The following is a 23,869-nucleotide window of genomic DNA, read 5'->3' on the forward strand; positions in this document are numbered from 1 at the left end:
AGCAGGGAGTCTGTTTCTCCCTCTCCCTCTGCCCCTCCCCACCACTTGTGCTCTCTCTCTCACTCAAATAAATAAATAAGTCTTTGGAAAAAAAAAAAAAAAAAAAGAAACTATATAACCAATAGTCATCCATAGAATTGGAAAGCAAATTTTTAAATTTACCATTCAGAAGGTCTCAGGAACAAGTAGTTCTGCAGCTGAATGGCTGATAGTTTTGTTAGAGTTTCTATGTTATTTAAATAATTCCAACTTTTAAAAAGATATAGAACACGTGCCCTCCACATCAAAAACTAATGATGTACTGTATGGTGACTAACATAACATAATAAAAAAATAAATAAAAATAAAAAGATATAGAAAATTCCCTAATAAATTTATGAACCTTGATCAACTTTACTACCAAAAACCAAATAATACTAGAGTAAAAAAATATAGACTATTTTCCACTTACGAGTAAAGACACAAAATTGCAAACCAAGTAATATTAAAAATTAAATCTTTGATGTTATAATGAAACTAAAATCTCCACGCAATAGATCCATATAATGGATTAGGTTTGTCTTCTGATCTTCTCCTTATTAACTTGATAGAATGTGGATAAACCCCAGTATGTACTAGGTTGAATCAGCATATGAGAAAGATGGTAACTGCTTGACCTAGCTTCCTCTAGGCATCCTCTGCAATTACACAGCAATACTAAAACTTTCACCTATCATTCGGAAGTAATCTTTTAGTGAAGACTGTTTAGGAAAAAAAGGCTTTGTTCATCCATACATTCACATACACAGGACTTGGAAGCATCAAATAAACGAGTAACTCTTGACAATGATAAGGCATTCAATCAATAAAGGTTTTATTTGGGAAACCTGTAGTGTTAGCACATTCAGCCTGTCATAATGCTTTTTATCCTGGGGGGACTTGAAGTTCTCAGTCAAGCATCTGCTAGGGTAGATATTAGAAGACACTAACCAAAATCAGTAATTCATCTACACTACAAAACGTTGCAGGAAAGAGATTATGTACAAAAATGAATTCTGTGAGAAAAGCTACCCATTTCTCTCATTTCACACTGGCTATATATATCCAGGCCTCCTAAAATGGTGTCTTAGTAACACACACCATAGCTGCCCTTTAGAAGGTATCCAAGATCCACTGAGTTTGGGTCTCCTCACTGCATAGTGAGTCAGCTAGAGAGATCAATGCCTAAAAAACTCTTGGTGCTCAGTAAACATTGGTTTAACTTAATTGAATCACTCAGACAGAAGATTATCCAGACTTCCAAATCACTTTACTTCTCTCCATATACAAACATATGTACAACTGAAACCACTGATTTAAAAATCATTAGATAGTGTTGAACTCTGTCTACTCTATTAGCTTAAATGAATGTACCTTACCTTTAGGACTATATTCAGAAAAATGTTTAAGCCTCAAGGTCAGGGCACCTGGGTGGCGCAGCCGGTTAAGTGTCTGACTCTTGATTTTGGCTCAGGTCATGATCTCAGAATCGTGAGATCAAGCCCCACGTCGGGCTGCACGTGTGGACAATAATCTTGAGCGTGGAGCCAGCTTAAGATTCTCTCCCTCCCTCTTCCTTTGCCCCTCCTCTCCCCCTCAAATAAATAAATAAGTAAATAAATAAATAAATAAATTTTAAGCCTCAATGTCCCCAGTAATGTAGAGTACAGAATTCGATAACCACCCTAAAGACACGCTGACAGAGTAATGCTTTTCCTAAAGAGAGGCTTCCCGAACTGTGTGTTAGAGCTTAAGCATCCACGGACAACATGGATACCAGTCCTCGTTCACACAGTTTTACCCTTGAGGCAGTCCTTCGTCATTGGTCAGCTTTGACTAGACCCCGGCCCTGCAGGAAAGCGCACGGGACACCAGATTCGCCAGCACTCTAAGTTGCTTACTGTTTTCTCTTCTTTAATGAAAGGTTGTACTGAACCAGGCTTTACCCATGACAGGCCAGCGATATGAAATTCTATGGTGCTGTTTTTCAGACTTCTTTTTCTGAGTCAGCATCTTCTCTGGCTTCATCATGTACAGAATGATTCCATGGAGAAAGGCTAATCGCATAGGGGTCTTTTATTTTAGGTTGGTCAAACAAACAAGCGATGCACACTTCAACACTGTCAACCACTTTAATTTAAAAAGCTGGACATCTTTTTCATATGGTACTGCAGCTTCTGGGCTCAGGGGGCCTGTCTATCAATCTTGTAGAAAACTTTCCTTGCATACATTCACACTTGCCAAATATGACTCTGGTTCTGCTTCCAGTTTGCAGATGCTCTCTTCACATCCAGTTCGTTTGAGGTGGGATCAACTAGCAGGTGAAAGATGGGCATATCAAACACCCAGCATGGACATTCACCATCTGGGTAGTTATTGGGGATGTAAACTTAAATACACCATCTTGATGAAGTCCGTGCTGTCTGAATATGACTCCAAACCACATTAATGCAGAGCAATGAGGTGACTCCATATAGATACCTAGTAACTTCTGCTTCACGACCAAGGTAAACTCTGCAAGAAAAGTGTATTCCAGGTAGAAGGTTCATACGAAGCATGTGTGCCACGTGCTGACCGTGTTGCTGGGGCTGGAGATGTCAGCTTAGTTATGAGCAAAGCATTCTGGGGAAGAGAAGACCCTGTTTCTTTGGAGGAGCGTGTGGAGGACGAGTTATCCCATCCCCTGTTAATGTCCTCTCTTCACCATCAGGTCATTTGCATACAGAGCTTGTAGTCTTGCTCCAGAACGGTTCATAACGTGGCCTCCAAACAAAGACAGTTAGTGATCTATGTCGTCAGACTCTTCTGTCTTCAGAATTCACTTTACTGCTCCCCAGCCTTGGTTCCCTCCCTGCTAAAGAGGGGCTAATGACTCTGGCCTTGAAAGACTGTCAGGAGGAGGAGGTGGGATAATGCAAATCACTCACATCAGTTTTTAAATGCTTGTTAAGTAGGTATTACCTTTGCAGGTCTTAAAATCTTATGAAATCTCAGCTTTCATTCTCTCTCACCACCTGTTGTTTACAGATCTTCCTGACAACTTATTTTTCCAATGTCAGCATATTTGCCACTACCACCTCAAATCTATATATAGTCTTTGTTTCATATTTTTACAAATTGATTTCATTATTCTAGTGCAGCTTCTCCCATACTCACTGACTTCTACTTAAAAAGACTGGCCTACAAAAGACATCACCAGCCCATCAAAAATGTTCTTCTTACTTAATCCACAAATGGACCAGTCGGAACTTAGTGTGAGGGGTCACTCTTAGGTCTATAGCTCTTCTCGGCTCTGTTCATTCTGTCTGGAAGTGCAGATGATACTTGCCACCTAATATCTTTCTTGAGATGCAGTATTTTGAGGCTCAGGCATATTCAGAAAACTACAGTTGTTTGGGTAGATCAGCTTTGGAGGGGCAAAGTTTTATTCTGTGTATTTGTGTATAAATATTTTCATATGTACATCTATCTAAATGTATATCTTCTTTGAGAAATATAAATGAAAAATAACTCACTCTCAAAAAAGCTAGCACTAGAGTGTTAATTCTTGGAAAGTTCACTTTACAGTTTAATTCTTTGAGGTACATTAATTTACCAACACTCCATATAGAATGGAAATTTGGTCGTATCTTCAGAAATAAAAATCTGTAACCTCAAATATATAGAATGGTAAAGTGACTGAATATTTCTGATTTGATACGTACTTAACCATATTTTAGAATAAGGCCTGAGGTCTGCTTAATGTATTTCTGTCTGTGTAGCCATTACACGTGCATTCTCCCACAGCTTAGATTTGTTTGATAGCTACCATTCTAAATTATGATTTGAGGCTCCTATTAAAAAACAACAATAAGGGGCACCTGGGTGGCTCAATCAGTTAAGCATCTGACTCATTATTTTGGTTCATGTGGTGATCTCAGAGTCTTGAGATCCAGTTGGTCAAGAGGCTCCGTGCTTGGCACACAGAATCTGCTTGAGATTCGCTCTGCCTCTACCCCTGCCCGCGAGTGCTCTCTCTATCTCTCTCTCTAAAATAAATAAATAAAAAGTTTTTAAAAATCTTATAAAACAACAAGATAATGATTTTGGCCATAATAATAATTATAATTTTATTCTGACGAAGTTTTTGTAATACTTCCCATTAGTGTGCCTTTTAGGACAATATTTATTTTAGGGATGCCTGGGTAGCTTAGTCGGTTAAGTGTCCGATTCTTGATTTCAGCTCAGGTCATGATCTCATGGGTCCAGGAATCGAGCCCCATGTCAGACTCCACACTCAGCGGGGAGTCTGCTTGAAAGATTCTCTCCCTCTGCTCCCCCCCCACTCTCTCTCTCTCTCTCAAATAATTTTTTTTAAAAGACAATATTTGTTTTAGTAACATTTTTCTGATTATACAAGTAAATGTGCTTACTGTAGAAAATTAATAAAATACAAAAGTATAAAAAAAATCATCTCTAGGGACTCCTGGGTGGCTCAGTTGGTTAAGCGTCTGCCTTCCGCTCAGGTCATGATCCTGGGGTCCTGGGATTAAGCCCCCATGTCAGACTCCCTGCTTGGTGGGGAGTCTGCTTCTCCCTCTCCCTCTGCATGCCCCCCTCCCACTTGTTCTTTCCCTCTCTCTCTCTTTCTCTCAAATAAATAAAATCTTTTTAAAAAAAAAGATCATCTCTAATCTCACTACTCAGAGATCCCAATTGTGTATTCAGGAATGTATATACATATAAAAACAGTAATTTTTAATACTGCATATACTGCTCTAATTCTACTTTTTATTTCTCTGCCTAAAAATACATTATGTAAGAATTTTATATACTTCTTATAAAACTCCTAAGTATTATTTTCTTTTTAATGGCCATCTAGGATTTTAAGAAATTAATGCCAATTTAGCCAATCTGCTATTTTGAAATTTTTAAATAATAAAATCAATATCCATTTTGATGAAAAACCAGAGAACTTAACTGCAGCCAATTCTGGTCCTTAAGGACTTTTCTCTCAAACACGGAATGCAAGACTGTATGAAAGAAGTCAGTTCAGGGGAGGACCCCAAAGCCAGTACCCAGCCTTAATTCTGTGTGTTTACACAAAACACTGATGAAGGCAAGTAGGGAGTGAGGCTCCCCAGATTGTCATATGTGTAATAGAAGCCAGATCTTTGTATAACCAGTAATGGCTTCTTTAGCCATAACTCAAAGACATCCCATTTATACTACAGTCTTTTTTTTAATAATGAATAGATTGCATTTAAATTATAAACTTAGCAAGGAGAAGTAAAAGGATCACTGAGTGTGAGAGATGAATGAAGAAAAGCAGTAAAGCCTATGCGATCAGAAGGGTAAGTCTCCCGGTTCATCTGACATAAGAGATGGATTATAATGTCTCCAAAGTGGGGGACAGTTTACTTAGGAATTTGGCAGTAATTTGCATTTAAGGAATCCATTAGTGCCATCCTATATGCAATTCCATCATTGCATGACTAACAGGAATATATGGTATTTGCTTATGATTTTATAGATTCTAATAAAATATGACATTATCTTTTTGAATCATTCTTATTCAGGGAAAACCTACTTTCCTAGGACTTGGCTGACGTAACCCACATCAACCATTAAATGACATCATGATGCTGTATCTTTTGACATTGTCTGTGTATCTTTCTCTCTGTGGCTCATTCTGTCCTAGAAAAAGTACCTCTAAGGAGCAGGGCTTGAATTAACCCCTGGATGATGATGAACAGAAATTTTTCCTAGAAATTACTAAGTCTGTCAATTGCTCAGGTATTTAGCTCATGGAAAGACCTTCATACAAGAATTCAAAGGGTAAATCGTGCTCTTAAAAAATAGACATTATGGTTTTCTTTGAAGGAACAATGTTACTTGTGATATTTTCTCCTAGAAATCACCTTAGAAGACATAAATACAAATACATATTTTACATATTCTTCAGTTTAAAAAATTGGCATTATCTCTATATAGAGGACATATGGGGGGAATGGAATTCAAGAAACAACAGACACCTATCTCGGAAGCATTCAGATCTAGACTCAGTCCAAATCAGAAACATCCAGTAACTACCCCTCCCTGCCTTTTTCCTTCATATACTCACATTGTTTTCTGGGAAAAAGCTGGAAGTAGAACAGTGTTTATTCCCTGCTTTTGTCTGATGATAATTTTGTTGCTGTTGTTTTATCCTTCTAAAATTTGGACTTTTATTTACAAATAGGATTTTAGGAACGTTGATGTAATTTTCAAACAGCATTGCTCTTGGAATAATGAGATAGCATATTATGGCTACTGACAGTGATGAGAAAGAAACTTAGAAATGAACCAGTCAGTATTTGAGGAACATAATGCATTTCATCCATTCTAAGACATGAATTTTTTTTCAAGGTGTCTTACAATTAATTTCTCTTTAAACTACTGGACTCTGTTTAAAAGTTTAGTACTATTTTGGAAAATTTATTTTGCTTATAATTTCCTCTTACTATAAGCATAAAAGCAATGTATGATAACATCTTAAATGTGATGAAATACAATGTTGTGTTTTCAATTTGTAGTAGATAAAGATAAAATTATTCACTGTTTGGGGAGTACTTATAACTGGCATTCTAATGCATCAACATAGACCCTCTCCCAAACTCCACTAGACAGAGAAAAACAAATTGTCTTGGAAAGTTATTTCACAAAAAAAAAAATTCAAAATCTCATCCTCATTCTGTTCAGAAAGTCACTTTCTGAAATCCAACTAATGGGGCATTGGGCCAGAGTGGATTAATGAATTCCATAGATAATCCCTCAAAACTCCATTTATTCATTGAATTCACTTCTTTCTCTACTAAATATATTCCCAAAGCTTGATGGGTAACCAGATTAATTAATTTGCTACATATCCTTACTCTTCCTTTCTGATAGTCAACAATGAATAAAATCCAAAGTCAGAAAGAAGCAGCAGCACAAAGATAATCCCTAATCTGAATAACCACTTCTGGACAACAGAAAGCCTACTAGGCTTTAAGTCTTTCTGTAGAATTCAAAATATTGGATCCAAGTATGGATGTCTTACATGTATTTATATCTATGTGTGTGTGTGTACACAGAGTAAGCACACACATATTTAATTACATAGTTACATGTATTTAAAAGGCTTTGGCCATAATGTTCTAAAACCACTATTGAGAAGGCAAGAATGCACATGTTAAAATTTCTTTCTGGGTTAATAGAGATGAGGGGAAAAGTTATTGGGGTTTGCAAATTTATTTTAAATAAGTTCTTTTAAAATACCCACTGACCTGCATTTATTGAAAGAAAAACAGTCAACTACAATTGTAATTGTTATCCTGTCAGGTATTTATTAATAGACAGGCGGCTGTCATCTTTGTTAAAATGCTCTAAGTTGACAGAATTTCATTTACATAAATGGGTGGAAAATCCTTTTCTTACTTGTCCAACAAACTGGAGACAAAGTGCCTGCCAATGTTTTAATTTCTTTTTCATGTTCTGGTTAGAGAGTGAGAAGAATGCTTTCACTCCACAGTGTCATGAATATGATAATCTATGGAAATCACGGAAAGCAGGTACTTAAGTTAAGCATATACTGTACTATGGGAATCCCTGATGAATTCAAGTCTATTCTGTTTAGAGAAGATGTTGTTGCCTGTGAAGTGACAGACTGCCAGATGTTCCTGAAGTAGCATGGTAATGGGCTCAGATCGTAGCATCTTTCCCCAACCCCCACAGATGACAGCATTTACTTTAGGCCACAGAATGGTCTAGCCTTCGTTCTTTAAGAACTCGTGTTTACATTTACTTCTCAACTATCAGATCTTCATTTTCCTAATTTTACTTATTTCAACATGTGGAGCATAAAATTGTATAACTATGTGAGTAATCCTTACTTTATAGAGTGTATGCAGTCTAAATGTGAAATAAGCAATTCTCCATCATGTAAAACATGTTTAAGCCATTTATTTCCCCTATAAAACCTGGAAAAAGGGGTTTACACGAGGAAGGGGGAATATTTACTTTAGCATATTAAGCAAGTAGCCAAATGTGCTAAAGCATATGTAAGTTAATAATAGAAAGAAAACTGTAACATGTTGCGAGGATTTCTATAATAATATGACGTGGATGATAAGGACTAACATTTAGTAAGTGCCTACTGTTTACCAAGCTGTGGCTTCATTTTATATACTTTATATAAGTTACATAGTCCTTACTACAACCCTATGAAATGTTATTCCCATTTTATGAATGAGGCACCTGAGATCTTATAAAGGTAAAACAAAATCTGACCAGGTTAAAAACCTAGTACATGACGGAACCAAGAGTGAAAGCCAACATCAAGGACTGCACTGTTTATCCTAAATATACTGCTACCCATACATTCATTCATTTGAGAATGTATAATGGGCCAGGTATTGTTCAAAGTTCTAGCGGAACATCACTGAACAAAATTTTTGAACATCCTATTCTGGTAGCTCATATCTTCTAGAAAGGTTGGAGATACAAAATAAATGAATAAAGAATATGATGATTATCAAAAGGGAGATATACAGAGTGTGATTTAGAGGACCTACTTTCAGTATAAAGGCCCTAAGACTTTTTGAGAACAGCAAAAAGTACACGAGTATGGTTGCAGTGTAGTAAATTAAGAGGAGAGTGGTAAAAAATAAAATTGAAGAGGTAAGCAGGAGCCGGATAAGCCAGCAGTCATTGCAAAGCTTTTAGATTTTATTTTAAGTACATTGGGAAATCATTGGAGAATTTTAAGCAGAGGAGTGACATGTTCTCATTTCTATTTAAGACAATTGCTCTGGCTACTATGTGGAGAATACATTATAGCGAGTCAAAAGAGAAAGTAGGCAGATCAGTTAGGAGGCTACTGACTGCAGTGTGCCTGGTGAGAGACAGTGGAGCCTTGGACTAGAGCCATCTCAATGGAGATGGTGGGAAGGGGAAAGAGTTGGGTTTTGCTGAAGGATTGGATCTAGAGAGGAAGATAAGAGGAAAAAAAAGAAATCCAGAATAGCCCTAGGTTTTTGACTTGAGCAAATGGGTCAGCAGTCATTCCGTTAACTGAAATAGGGAAGATTGGGGAAAGAATATTTGGAATGAAATAACAAGGGATCCACTTAAGATACATTAAGTTTGAGATCACTTTTCAACATCTAATTAAATGTTAATTAAGTCCCTGGATGTAAGAGCCTGGAGCTCAGTATAAAGAACAGAACTGGGGCTATAAATTTGAAAGCCATAGCTTAAATGATATTTAAAGCCATTAGATAAGATCAGATCACTTGGAAAGGATATGCTGGCAGAGGGAAAAAAGAACATCTAGGACTGAGCCTTGGATATTCCAACGTATAGGTTTCAGAGAAAAAGATTTACCCAGTAAAGGAGATACAGAAGTGATGTAGGGAAAAAAGTAGGACAGTATTCTAAGAAGGAGGGAGGGGTCATCCTGTTTGAATGCTGCTGAGAGAGAAAGTAGAATGAGCTCAAAAGTGTGGCCATCTGATTTGCAAAATAAAGGTTGTCCTTGGCCCCATCACCACAGCATTTCCGTGGCTGGGAATGGAGGGCAAACTCCTGGCCCCAGTAACTGAGGAGTGAATGGGAGGTGAGGGTGGGAGGCCAGGCACTATTACCGGTGCTTAAGAGAGGTTTGGAGGGGAAATAGGTAAATGAGGAAGCCTAGAAGTGGCTGCAGAGACAAAGAGTTCTTTTATTTGTTTGGTGTATTTGTTTTGAGGAGGGGAAGGATTAAAGCATATTTGTGTGTTAACGGAAATAATAAGAAAATGAGAGTGAATCATGGGATGGTCAGAGAGAAAAATTAAAGAAGCAGATTCCTTCAGATGATCAGACGTATGCAAGACAGAGCCCTCAGTGGATTCTTTGAAAGCACCAGGACACTTCCCATCGTAACAGAAGAAAAGATGAAGGATGATAGTACAGATGAGGGGGATTTATAAAATTCAGAATAGAAAAATTACTTCAGTATTTTTACCCGAGAATGTGAGGCCAGATCCTCAACTGAGAAGGAAAAAGAGTGGCAGTTCAGATTTTAGGAACAAGAAGAAGATATAAAAATGTCACTAGGTAGAGAGAGGAAGCTGAAGAACATTAGTAGTAACACAGCAAGGCTGTTGGCCCTACTGCGTGCTCACTTGTGATTAAAGTCACGAGCTTGTGGGGGGAGCAGTCATGCTCTGTAGCCATCTTCAGTTTTCAAGTATAAATATGGAACTACTGGATGATTGGGTTAAATATGGGCAAAGATTTTGCCTGCTGGATACAAGAAAGGGTTAGGGGTTGTTGTCTGATAGGACTTGACCTTAAATGATCAGATAAATGTATATCATCAAAAATTGTGATACGTGTTGGGTATGTTTAAAGGATTATTTATGTTTAATCCCATTACATTACAAACTACCACAAACTTCCTGAGGATAGGGATCATCTCTGTTTTACCCCCTATTATGTCTTCTTATTAGCTCTTACTTACCCTTGGTATCTTCTCCTAAAGCACCAAAAGCCATACAGTAATTTTAGGTGACACGGCAGCCAAACAGCTCGGAAAGGACACCAGCACTCAATATAGAGAAGATGCGTGGCTTGGAGGTGAGAGACCTAGGTTTGGGTGTGCCCTGCCATTACTGTTATGTGGCCCTGGGCTTTGTGTGCTTGCCACATTGGTGGGTCTCAGCATTCATCAATATTATAATAATTCTGTTATGGTGGAAATTAAATGAGATAATATACAAAAATAACTTCTAAAGCTGAAAGTACTGTCACTATGTTATTCAGTCTTAGAATTTGGTCCTAATGCCTCTCGGGACATGTGATGTTCAGCAACTGGCTGATATCTGATGAAGCTCAGAAAATTATGTATAGATTATTCTTCTCCAAGCCTAATGGCAGGTCTCTTTGACTGCTATTTTCATTTTGTGGTATTAGCCATTGCCAAACATGAGGCTCATCTTTATAATAGACTTTGGCAGTCAAGAGCAGGAGGGTCTGAAGACCAGCAGCGTGGACTACATGGCCATAGGGCCTACATGAAGCCCACAGATGTCAAGTGAATTATTGTTTCCAGAAGCTTAATGTTTAATCTAATGCAATGATTGCCTAGATTCACAATTGTCCAAAGTACATTTTCAATAAAATAATGGGTTTTTAAGAACTATGGCCTACAGATTTTTTTTTTTTTTGCTGTTTGATTTTTTTGTTCTGTTCGATTTTGTTGTTTGATATTTATGAACAGGAGAGTGAAATAGTTGGTCATTATTATTTTCTTGATAGTAAACTTTAACCAAAGAACCAGGAAAATACAAAGACATTATTTGTGTTGTGCTCTACGCCTTTGAATCTAAATTGGTTTCTTGGAACTATACCTTATAATACCTTATTACTACAAATCTGTTAGGCTGTAGTTTGTTGTTACAATTTAAAGCAAATGTTATTATTGGGGATTGGTTTATGTAATATTATAGATGAGGCCAAAAATTACTTTGTTTGGTCATTAAGCATTAGATGAATCTCATTCTTGCCAAGCCTTATGCATAGAGAGAACCTGTCTGGACATTTTATATGAAAAGTGTTCAGACTACATCAGTTGTCAGCATTAAGCTGTGACCACATTGAGGTCAGTTGATATTTCTTGCCAGTACAGCTTTTTGTTGATGTTAATCCCTCATTCATTCATCAAATAATTAAGGCCAACTATGTACAAAGAACTAAGGGGAAGATAAAACAGGTTCAAAAGTATCCTGTCCTCAAATTGTTTATGATATACTCAGAAAAATAGGGAATGCATAAGTAATGGTAATATAGTTTAGGAAGTAATGAGGAAGAAACAGAGGAAAATCCAAAATCTGTGGGGCAATGATTGCCTTCCGTAGTGACCCAGGTACAGAGATGAATTTTATCTTATGGATGTTTGCTAGTGTCTCCATGTCTGCATGGAAAAGCTGTTGTTTATGGAGCACTTTGCCACACATATAAAAGATTCTTTCCCATGTTAAATTCTTTCCTACTAGTATGGTAATTAATTATCTTAGAAAATTCTTTCCTTTCAACTAAAAACTTGCACTTCCTTTTATTTTTCTCTCCAATATAAATCTCCTGCTTAGCATAGAAACCCTAAAAATTGACTTTCAAAATGATGATCATTTTTTCCAATGTGTCCTGAACTGTAACTCCAAATAGGGTTTTTGATTGGATCAAAATGTGATATTTTATGCCCTATGCCACACTTTCAGGTAAAAAGGCTTAAAGCAGTCATCCTGGTGTTTCTGTGTAGGGAAAATATTAAGTATCATACTGAATAAATATGGAAAAGATCGACTAATCTTCTACTCTTGCTCCAAATATAGCCTGACTCCTGAATGCTTTTTTCATATTTATAGCCGTCCCATTTTCTTCATCACCCCATTTTTCTGTTTTTCTTTGCTTCTATCCCATTGTATGAGGTAATTTTTATTCCATTTTCCCTCATTGGTTTTTGCCCTTGATGTTCTATGCAATATTTAGCCATGGAAGCAGTAGCATTTTGAAGGTGGATTTCCAAAGCAAATTATTTCATCCAAGTTCTCCTAAGGCATTGGAAGGACTATAGCTTAGGAAGTCTTTCTTTATGTTAGGCTAATATTTTGTGACATTTTTATAATGCAGAATACTCACTTCATCTTTACATTGTAAAGATGTTAAAAAAATTGTACATAAATACAAATTACGTTCACTATAATAAAATAACACTTTGGTTCTGTACTGCTTTATAGTTTTCAAAATGGTAAAAGCTGTATTTTAATAATCTATTAGTGCCTTCCTATTTCAAACAGTTGTTGTGAAGAGCAAGTAGGCAGAACGGTCATTGTTATCTCCATTTTACACAGATGAAAACCGAGGCCCACATAGGGCAAGTGACTTGTCTTAGAGACCAAGTGTCTTAGTCTCTGTGCCCAAAAACCAGTAATCACTGTATATTGCACTGCTTTAGTGGAAGGTTCCATTTCCTCCCCAAAACCGGTAACTTTGCATACCAAATGCAACCACATGTGTGTCTATGTTTTATTCTTACTGACTTGGCAATTTCATGTCTGGTATCATTTATATCCACTTCTAATATGCATGTGGTTGATTTTTGTATGAACGTATCTCAGGTGAGTTGTAACTAAACCAAACTGTGTGAAGATAATTACAGTGCAGCGTTGGTTGTGAATGAATTCCTCAATTTATACAGATTATATTCACCTTCATTTAAAAAAATATTTTATTTATCTTAATTATTTATACAGGTTTTATTATTTCATAATTAGAAAATAGAGAAGACATCTTTGGTTGTACCTTCCACCAGTAAAGCCTAAAACAGTTTATGAACTCATCCAACCTTGGGAGTTTGATAAACATTATCCATATTATTCATATTCACAGTTTAAAAAGATCTGGAACGTTCTGTAAATAGGCGGGAAAGACTTATAATTTGTGACTCAATCCAGTATTTCATCCACAAACTGTGGATGTGATGTGGATAAGACTGTAGATGTGATGCCACCTGGTCATAAACTCTGAGGATTTCTTTTTTTTTTTTTTTAAGATTTATCTATTTATTTTAGAGAGAGAAAGCAGGGGGGAGGGGCAGAGGGAGATAGAGAGAGAGAGAGAGAGAGAATCTCAAGCAGACTCCCCACTGAGCACAGAGTCCAACGCAGGCCTCGATCCCATGACCCCAAGATCATGACCTGAGCTGAAATCAAGAGTTGGACACCTAACTGACTGAGCCACCCAGGTGCCCCATACCTGAGGATTTCTAACTGTGAATTTGAAAACAAAACAAAAGATATTACTGGAAAGAACCTTATAAATTATCTGGTCTGACCCCCTCATTTTACAGATGAGAAAACTGAGACCCAGAGGAGTCACTAGCTCCCATAGGTCACAAAAAGAGCTGATACCAAGGCTAAGAACAGAACACCATCTTCCAACTCTCAAGTGCTATTTCCGATATTACCTCCCCCGGAAAGATGCCTCCCATGGGGGCATTGCTTCTTGAGAATGAAGTATATTAAATTCACATTTGGCTGCTAATCATTTTCTCAACAGCTCTATGGTATTTCATTAACTGCTGCATGTAACACTCTGGCCTTTCACCTGTATTAACTTGAGCTCATTAAACTTGAGGCCAGTAATAAACAGGACTGAACTAACACAGATATTTTGCATGGTATGTGTTCAGCATTTTTTTAAATGGTGTCTACCGTATGAAACGTTTTTCCCTTCATGGCTTATGGAATGAGTAAAAACAGGAAGCATAGATTTCAAGGAATGGGTTATATGTGTAGTATGCCTCTTTATATCAATCAAAAATATATTGCACCCTCGTCTAATACAGAGCGTTGTAAGAACTATAAAGAAACATGAGTGACAGCATAGCACAGGGTCTGGCATCTGGCGTTCTGGGATCTGAATCCTGGCTCTGCCATTTATTAATGGCGAGAGTTGGAATAAGTTGCTTAGCCTTTCTGAAACTGTGTTCTCATCTGTAAAAGGGAACGGGGACGATACCCAGTTCACAGGGTTGCAGTAAAGAACAGATAATGTACTCGCGTGCTTTGCAGAGGGCCCGGTGTATAGCAATGCTCAGTTAATGTGCTGATTTTGATGAAGATGGTGCTGACAATGCAGTTCCTTCCCTCGTCGAACTTACAGTCACTTCCCACTATGGCTGTTGTTGAGGAGGCTGATGTTCCCCATGTCTTCTCCCCACCTCATCATTACTACAGAATACAAGCAAGGGTCCTCCAGAGTGCCAGGAAAGAAAAACTAATCCCAGCTTCCCCACCAACATGATTTCATGTTCATTTTGACTGAGAAGTAACTCTTTCGCAGCTTAGAGCCTCTGCGGCCATCAGTTAAACACAAGCTCTTGTGTGATTTTGATAGTGTTTGAGATTCTGACTGAGCAAGTGATGGTGAGAGAGGAGGGATCATTTGCAGCAAGATGAGCGGCAGAGAGGTAGAGAGAGAGGTCTGTCAGAGAAGGGTTCTGTGTCAGAAAGAATGAAAGCTGGATGGTTTCAGGCAGAAGTCACTGTGAGAGTAGGGGTGAAGCACCGGGCAGTGTGAGAGTGAAGATCAGTGGTGGACTGTTGGGGTCGGGGTGTGTGGCCAATATTTGTTCTCTGTTTTCCAGAGTACCATAGACTCTTAACACACACACACGAAAAAATCTTATAAGTCATCTATTTAACTTTTCTGCTTCTACCAAAATCCCATCTCCAACATTCTGGATCATTATCTTCTTTCTGCCACAACCTCCCTCCCGCAACCTACCCCTCTTTCCACCACCGTAGGGATCTGGTCACATATTTTCAAATAGCTGGTGTTTCCCTACACCCTAAAGAACAAATATCCAAGCTGCTTTGCCCAGAATTCAGAGCCCTCCATAGATTCCCCAGCTTTATCTCCTGCTATACCCCAGTCACATACTATATTTTTGCTCTGTAAGAATGAGTTCATCCTGTGTTTTTTTTTTTTTAATTTTTCATTCCTTAACTCATCCATTCCTTTATCTCTCTCATCTCTTTCCAGCACCACATACTATTTCTCCCTTTTATAATCTTTCACCACAGTTTAAATTCCTGCTTCACTGGGAAGTCTTCCTTAATCTTTTAGTTGGAATTAAGTGCTCATTTAGATCAGGGTTACATCAAACTGTTTGTGCATTTCTTCCTCTACTTATCCTATTCTCCCTGAAAACTGCCTATGGAACCCAGATGTCAGCTGAAATCACCCAGTCCCGTCCTTCTGGAAATTGCTACAAAATCCCTGGAGATTATGTTCCGTAGGTCACTTCCGGCTATAAATTCTCCCTCTCACTGAATTCTGCATCTCCCTCAATCTTACTTCTTGTTGGTTCCTATTCTTTGAGCTACATGCCAACCCAACCATGAAACTCAAGCCTATTTTGCTGATTTTCCTCCAAATTTCTCTCTAAGGCATATAAGTATGTAGGAGACTTATTTAAGTGTTAAGGGTCAGAGAGGAGGATTTAGAGTGTAGCAACACAAACAGCTTGAAATCGAATATGAGCTCTTCCTCTTTATTAAAGTCCTCCAGCCCTCATGCCACCAGGCTCTGCTCCCTTTCTGTCCCTTCCCTCTCCCTTCTCTTCTTGCTTTTGCTTTTTCCCTCTCCTCTCTCTTCTCCCCGTTTCAGAATTCTGCCTTCCTACTACGCGGTGGTTTGGCCATCTCATTGTTTTTGTTTTTCCCAAATCATGCCACAGGGCTTCACCTCCCAAACTCCAAGCTAAAGGTATTATTTTTTTATTTTGGGGTTTTTATTTTTAATGTGGGAATTTATTGTTTTTATTATTTTTATTTATTTATTTTTATTTAAATTCAGTTAGCCACCTTAGTATATCGTTAGTTTCAGATGTAGTGTTCAATAATTGATCAATTGCGTATAGCACCCAGTGCTCATCACATCACATGCCCTCCTTCATGCCCATCACCCAGTTACCCCATCCCCCTACCCACCACCCCTCCAGGAACCCCCAGATTGTTTCCTAGAGTTAAGAGTCTCTCATGGTTTGTCTCCCTCACTGATGATTTCCCATTCTGTTTTCCCTCCCTTCCCCTATGGTCCTCTGCACTGTTTCTTATATTCCGCATATGAGTGAAACCATGTCTTTCTCTAATTGACTTATTTTGCTCAGCACAATACCCTCCACTTCCATCCACGTCGATGTAAATGGTAAGTATTCATCCTTTCTGATGGTTGAGTAATATTCTGTTGTACGACTATACCACATCTTTATCCATTCATCTGTCGATGGACAGCTGGGCTCTTTCCACAGTTTGGCTATTGTGGACATTGCTGCTATGAACACTGGGGTGCCGGTGCCCCTTCTTTTCACTACATCTGTGTCTTTGGGGTAGATACCCAGTAGTGCAATTACTGGGTCATAGGGTAGCTCTATTTGTAACTTACTGAGGAACCTCCACACTGTCTTCCAGAGTAGCTACACCAGCTTGCATTCCCACCAACAGTGTAGGAGGGTTCCCCTTTCTCCTCATCCTTACCAACATTTGTTGTTTCCTGTCTTGTTAATTTTAGCCATTCTGACTGGTGTGAGGTGGTACCTCATGAGTTTGTTTCTTTAGAGGAACCTCATAGGCATCATTTAAATAATATTTCAGTATAAAATAATAATTTTCAGGGTGCCTGGGTGGCTCAGTTGGTTAATCATCTGCCTTCGGCTCAGGTAATGATCCCAGGTCCTGGGATCGAGCCCTGTATCAGGCTCCCTGCTCAGCAGAGAGCCTGCTTCTCTCTCCCTCTGCTGCTCCCCTTGCTTGTGTGCTCACTCTCTCTCTTCTCTGTCAAATACATAAATAAAATCTTTAAAAAAATAATAAATTTCTCACTTAGTTTCAAAGAATATGAGTCAGTCTTCCTCCCAAGGCTATAAACTGCTTTTAAAAAGAACCACCCCCAGCACCTACATGATACTTGGCCAAAAGCAGGTCTTCCCTCCGTCATCCTCTGTTAGCATTCCACTAATGTTAAATTTTCTTCTCTTGATTGACGTTCTTCCTAGCATACCTTCTGATGTGGTCCCCTTCACAGAGGAAACTGCTCACCCTCCTGTATCTTATTAAACAGAGAGCACCGGCTTAGCAGTCTGCTGGCTCTCCAGCACCTCTTCCAAAGTGGGCCCCTTCTTCCTCTGGTGTTTCTTCCACCGGGAGGATTTTCTTCCCCTTTGCTGACCCTCACACCTCCATTTTCACCATTTGCCGACCTATCCTTCAGAACTTAGCTCAGATGTCACCTCTTCTAGGAAAGCTCTGACCCCTCATCCTGGGTTAGGTATACATTGTCATTGCATATCTAGCATTCTGTGTCACCTCTTCTGCAGACCTTGTCTCAAGGGACTGCAGTTGTGATTAACTATAGGTTCTTTAAGGTCACAGATTGTCTTTTATAAATACATCTCAAGTGTCTGGCACTTTGTAAATGTTTTTGAGTTTATGAATCACAGCTGTTGTATAAGTACGGTATTTTTACTTCATACGATTTTAATGTTAAATGTACCTATTTGTGTAAATTACTTTCTTTCTGAAAGTAATGTTTCAGGTTATCTGACATTTCAAAAAACCAGCTGGATTTTTAAAATACATTCAGGATATTCATTCGTTCATTTGTTAAGTTTCCAAAACATCTTGTGTACCTATTGTGTGTGCTGGATCAAAAAGTAACTCTCTTGGACCTCAAGCGGGGACAACGGAGGCATAGGCTAATAGCGATAAGGCGGTGCGGCAGGTGCAGGAGTTAAAGTATGCCCGCGGTGCTCTGGAGCACTGTGAGGAGCCCCTAACACTGTAGGGAGGGGAGCCAGTTAAGAAGATTACTTAGATGCTATGAAAACCAAGCTGAGACTACAATGCCAAATGGACATGTACCAGATGAAAAAGACTGGCAGGGGCTTACCTAGCAGAGGGGATGTAGGAGCCAACATGGAAATACAGAGCATGGTACACAATGCAATATAAGAAGTTAAGGCTTATGGGAATAAATTGGCAGGCATGCACTTTACAAATAGTATTCCATTTATTGCTTATATCAACATCGTGTGTTAGATACTGTCATTCTCATTTCATTGGTAAGGAAAATTAGTAGCAGAATGGTTAAGTAATTGGCTCATAGTCACACAGCTAATGAGTGTAAAACTGTGATTTTAATGCAAATTTGACTTCTAAATCAGTACCCTAACCACTATGCAAATGTTGGCTTTCTACTTTCACTGAGAAGCATGAACTGTCATTGCTTTTTGACTGATTCAGACATCAGATAGTTTATCGAAAGTTGTGCTCTTCAATTTATCAGATTAAACTAATAGTTATATTTCATTAATTTCAGAAATTTTGCATGTCCAACTCCAGTGTCCCCATTTACACCATTGGGCACCATGTAGTATATATGTAGATGGCCCTTTTCTCTTTGTCTTTTATTGTTTTTCACTGTCCGAATTTGATAATATCATGAAAAATTGCTTACTGTTATGTCAGAGATTAAGCATTACATGCCAGTTACTCATGGGAAAAATCTGAGTTTCTGAATCCAAGCCATGCTAAAACGGATTTTGGAATAAAAATCAGGATCAAATGTAAGCAGTTGATTACTCTTATAATTGAGAGAAGGGAAGAAGAACAGTAACTGAATTTAGACAGAACAGAACCGAGATACTCTGTTTCCATGCTTACATCATGCTGAGCACACAGTGGTTGAAATTAAGGTATGCTAGAAACACATTCAGAGAACCCATGTTCCCAGCCATTGCACTCCAAATTGTATATTTTAAGTATCTAAAAAGTAGTCCATTGCCTTCCTGAGTTTTTTTTAAAGAGTAACTCTTTGAAGTTTTATTTTCTTCGCTTTTTTCTCTCCAATTAATAGTCATTTGATTGAGATCGAACAGTTTTCCAAGAAGTTTGGTTTATCATTCCTTTAGATAACTGCAACCACCAGAAATACTTAATATATAATTCAATCTGACAGTACCCTTAATGTATGGCAAGGGATACTTATAGAATTTATAACAATGATAAATGTACACGTCATATGGAAATTATTTAACCTTTAATGTAGTACAGGACAGTTCCTGATCCAGAGCTAGGATTTGCTATTGTATTTGTTGAATAAATGGCAAAATAGAAATAGTGTAACTAAGTCATATATGGACATTTTTTTGTAAAAAAAAAAAGGCAATTCTTAGATAGTTGTGAAACATATATCCCTTATATCTAACTTATTTCTTTGTTAATGTATACATTTACACATACACACATGCACACACAATTATATATATATTATACACACATGCACACACAATTTTATATATATATATGTGTATATATATATATATTTGGATTTCAGGTTTATATTGAGTGTGATATATATATATTGTACTTAGTGTATATGTGTGTTTGTATATATATATGTGTGTGTGTATGTATACATATATATGCATATTGCACTCAGTATAAACCTGAAATCCTTCTTTTAACTTATTACCATTTGACTATCAAGTAATTACTTTTCTTGCTGTTATTGTTTCCAATCAGATAAGACAGTATGATTAGGAAGAGAGAGTTGATCCATTATAGCACTACACACCATTGCTATTAGCCAACTTGCTGCCATTCTCATAAAAATTATGCAATTGAAACTGGAAGACACCAGTACCTGCTTCTATTAGAAACAAGAACCCTTTTCTACTTCATAATATGCTCAATTACCTTTAGATTGATCCATGAATAAATTATAATCCAAATAGACTGCTTTACCTTAAAGCTTTGCTGGCTTAAGATATCATTGTTGATTCATTATGTTGTCACTTTTCTATCGGCAATGTAATGCTTTTTATATCTGGATAGAGACAGTTTTAGTGTGAGATACTGTTATCTTTAAATGAGTAGGATTTAGCTTTTCTGGTGAGAACAAATTCATCAATGATGAATCCCCGGAGAAAGTATTGAAACAAAAATCATACCATTTCTGAGCTTTGTTCAGTTCATCAGTTACAAAGCAGCTTTTGATAGTCCTAAGGAACTTTTTTCTTTGTTTAAGGAATATAGCATGACGCTCAAAACCTCTCACTTTGAGTTACCGCAGGCTACAACTTTTTCTAAGAAAATAATGAATGAAGAGGAAAAGCTCCTGCTGCTGGCTCTCTCAGGCTCTGCTGCTTCTCCTCCTGCAATAGGAAATCAATTAACTATATGTTCAGGCAGAGATTTGAACTAAATGCTTTATTAATCATCACTGATTGCACACATACACACTGGCCAACTATGCATTCGTCTTCATTCTTTCTCCATTTTATTTTGCTTTTTGTTTGTTTCTTTCACTGGTTTTTTGGCAAGATCAGAACACAAACGTGTGCCCAGATGTAGTGTGTGTAAAGGTGGTTGTCTGGTGTAGGAGAGAATTGATCTTCTGTATTTTCGGAAAACTTAACTTTTAAATATTCAGTACTCAGATATGGTAGAGGCATCTTAATACGTAACAAAGTAATTCTTTAAGTGATTTTATTTATTTTAGAGAGAGACAGAGCATGAGCATGAGCAGGGGGAGGAGCAGAGGGAGAGGGAGAATCTCAAGCAAACTCTGTCCTGAGTGCGGAGCCAGATTCATGGGGCTCGATCTCCTGACCCTGAGATCATGACCTGAGCCGAAATCAAGACTTGGTCACTTAACCAACTGAGCCCCCCAGGCTCCTCTGTAACAAAGTAATTTTTAAAAAAGCACTAAACTTTCTTATGCTAATTTGCGGAAAGCAAAATCTATGGCAGCCTTGATGTTTTGAAAGTTGGCCCTACAGCTGGCCTCTGGAACCTCCATATAGCAGTGAGAAACTACACACTAATGAACCTATTTGATTTGGGGATGAATGGTGGAAGGTTGAGGGGACAGTTACTGGTATCGTGTGTGGGTGTGCTTTCGATTTAAAGAAAAAGTTGGCAACAGTTTTCCTTCTTTTCCATTGATTCTTCTAACTAACACACAAAGAAAATCCTATAGGAATCTTTATGTTAAATTGAGAACTTCTCCTTAGGACTAATTAGTTATTAGCACATTATAATCATAACCCTGTTAGCCATAGAAAGGCAATATAATTTAAATATGGCAAATGTGGTCAACCACTGCAAAAAAAAAAAAAATCAGAAAATATCAGGCTGGCAGATGTTTACTCAGGCTGTGTTCTGTTCAGCACCAAAGGATTTTCAAATATTATTATTATTGTTATTATTATTATTATTATTATTATTACCATCACTGGAATAATTTGAAAGTATCATAATTTAAACTTAACTACTTTATTTCTCTCCCTTTGGATAAAGAATATTCTAAATGGGGAAAAAAATCTCCTCTGGTTTATGTTTAAAGGAAGATAGGTCAGAAAGTTCCAGGAATGATTTCTTTTGAATAACATTTATAGAACTCTTAGATGGAATTAGAGGGTGTTGAGTAGGTAAGATTCAGGGAATTGGGATAATGGTTCAGAGTTTATTGAGCTTGCCACCATGAAGGATCTGCTAGAACCAGAGGTCACTTATTTCAACATTTAACCATTTTTGATAATCTTCAAGAATTTAAGATTAGGATTTACGTGCCCTTGATATAGAAGCAAAGTGTGGAGAAAGTGATACTCTGACAAGAATTACGTCATGTGGACATGAGTTTACCACCTTATGAGGTATTATCAGAACCCCAGGGGCATTTCCTTGGCATTACATATAATCCCTAACACCTCATCTGCCCCGGGAAAAAGTCATTTCATAAGAGGACATTTCAAACAAGCATTATCTTTTCTACATTAAAAGGGCTTACCTATCTGATAAATGTTGAGGATTTGTTTTATACTCATTGATTTGATACTTTCTAACAAGACAGCATCACATATTTTATGGTAAAATAGATACAATATATTCTGTCCCTTCATCATATTATTTCATATTACTGAAATCATTACGTATTGTAATTTAGGAAAGCATTGAGGTATAAGGATGAAGTACATAGTTATAGTTTAATTATATATAAATAATTTGGCTTCCATTTGCTCGACTTGTTGACATAATTATAGTAAATTGAGAATGGAAGTAACAATCTTAGATTTCCACATAAATATGTTCTGCTAATATAAACTTTCAATGCCAGTTTGGCCGATTTGGAGCATGGGTGAAGTTTCGTTTACCTACCCTACTAATATCTCTAAAGGACTAGGGAACTCATTTTCCTGGGGCATTATGCAGCATGGCAGGTGGAGGCCAGTGTTTCGAAACAAGTGTGATTTTTCACCAAAGTATTTGCTAGGTCAGAGATCAGGATGACCTTGGAGTGCTGTAGTTTCCCAAGCTTCTATCAACTAGATAAATGGGCTTTATTTTGTAGGAGAGAGAGAGAGAGACAGAGGGAGAGAGAGAGAGTGAGAGAGAGGAGAAAGGATGTTTTTGCAGTCTTAGAAAAGAGACCTAGCAATTCCAGGTTATAGGCAGACACGGAACATTTGGAATTCACTGGTGTCTATCACCGGCGTTATGTGTCAGTAAAAGTGAAGATCAAAGGTTCTAGAAGAGGGGAAAGACAAAAGTGAAGAGGAAATAATTGTGGGATAATGAATAGTATGAGGGCATATTCGTGTTAACTTGAAACCACTTAGCATTTTTCCATGACACTCAGGTATCTTTCTAAATGAACTTTGTAAAGTACAGTTGAATAACCTTGAGATTTAAAGCTCCATGATGTGATTTTGAATACTGATGGAGTTTGTTTAAGCACTGTGATATTTCCTCTGCTTTTCATTTCTATTTTTGCCTCCTTCATGCAAAATAAAATTTATTTTCTGTACGGAGAAATCAATATTTTTACCATTTTGTTTTTCAGCTATTCCAGTAAATTGCAATCAACATTAGTTACAGTCTTTAAAGAGATGTAGTAAGAATTTGAACACAATAAAATAGAGATACAGATTAGAACTTTCACAAAGTACCTTTGCTATTGACAAAAGCATTTGTCAAGGACTTTGGCTGTGTCTATATTGTGCTAAAAACCTGATGAAGAGGAAAAAAAGCATCAGTAGGTTTTACCTTCTGTCTATACGAACCAAACAAATGGTCTAACTAATAACTGTTGTTTTAAGTGAATGGATTTGGTTTACCATTGTGAACTTTAGTCCATTTAGAAATGTATTTAATTAACATTTGTATATATAATACATATATACTTGGTAAAGGTATTGCACACTTGAGTTCTTTTTCATAATTGGTGGAATCTGATACCTAGA

At 37.5% G+C, this 23,869-nt stretch overlaps 1 protein-coding gene and 1 pseudogene across 1 annotated transcript in view; one reads left to right on the forward strand and one right to left on the reverse strand.

Annotated features, from left to right (window-relative positions):
• DPYD (dihydropyrimidine dehydrogenase) overlaps positions 1–23,869 on the forward strand; it is a 795,794-nt gene that overhangs the window by 748,562 nt on the left and 23,363 nt on the right. The window lies entirely within an intron of this gene.
• On the reverse strand, positions 1,690–5,625 carry LOC116641327 (annotated as a pseudogene).

This window comes from Phoca vitulina, unplaced genomic scaffold, assembly GCF_004348235.1.
Source record: "Phoca vitulina isolate PV1807 unplaced genomic scaffold, GSC_HSeal_1.0 scaffold2, whole genome shotgun sequence".
Lineage (NCBI taxonomy): Eukaryota > Metazoa > Chordata > Mammalia > Carnivora > Phocidae > Phoca > Phoca vitulina.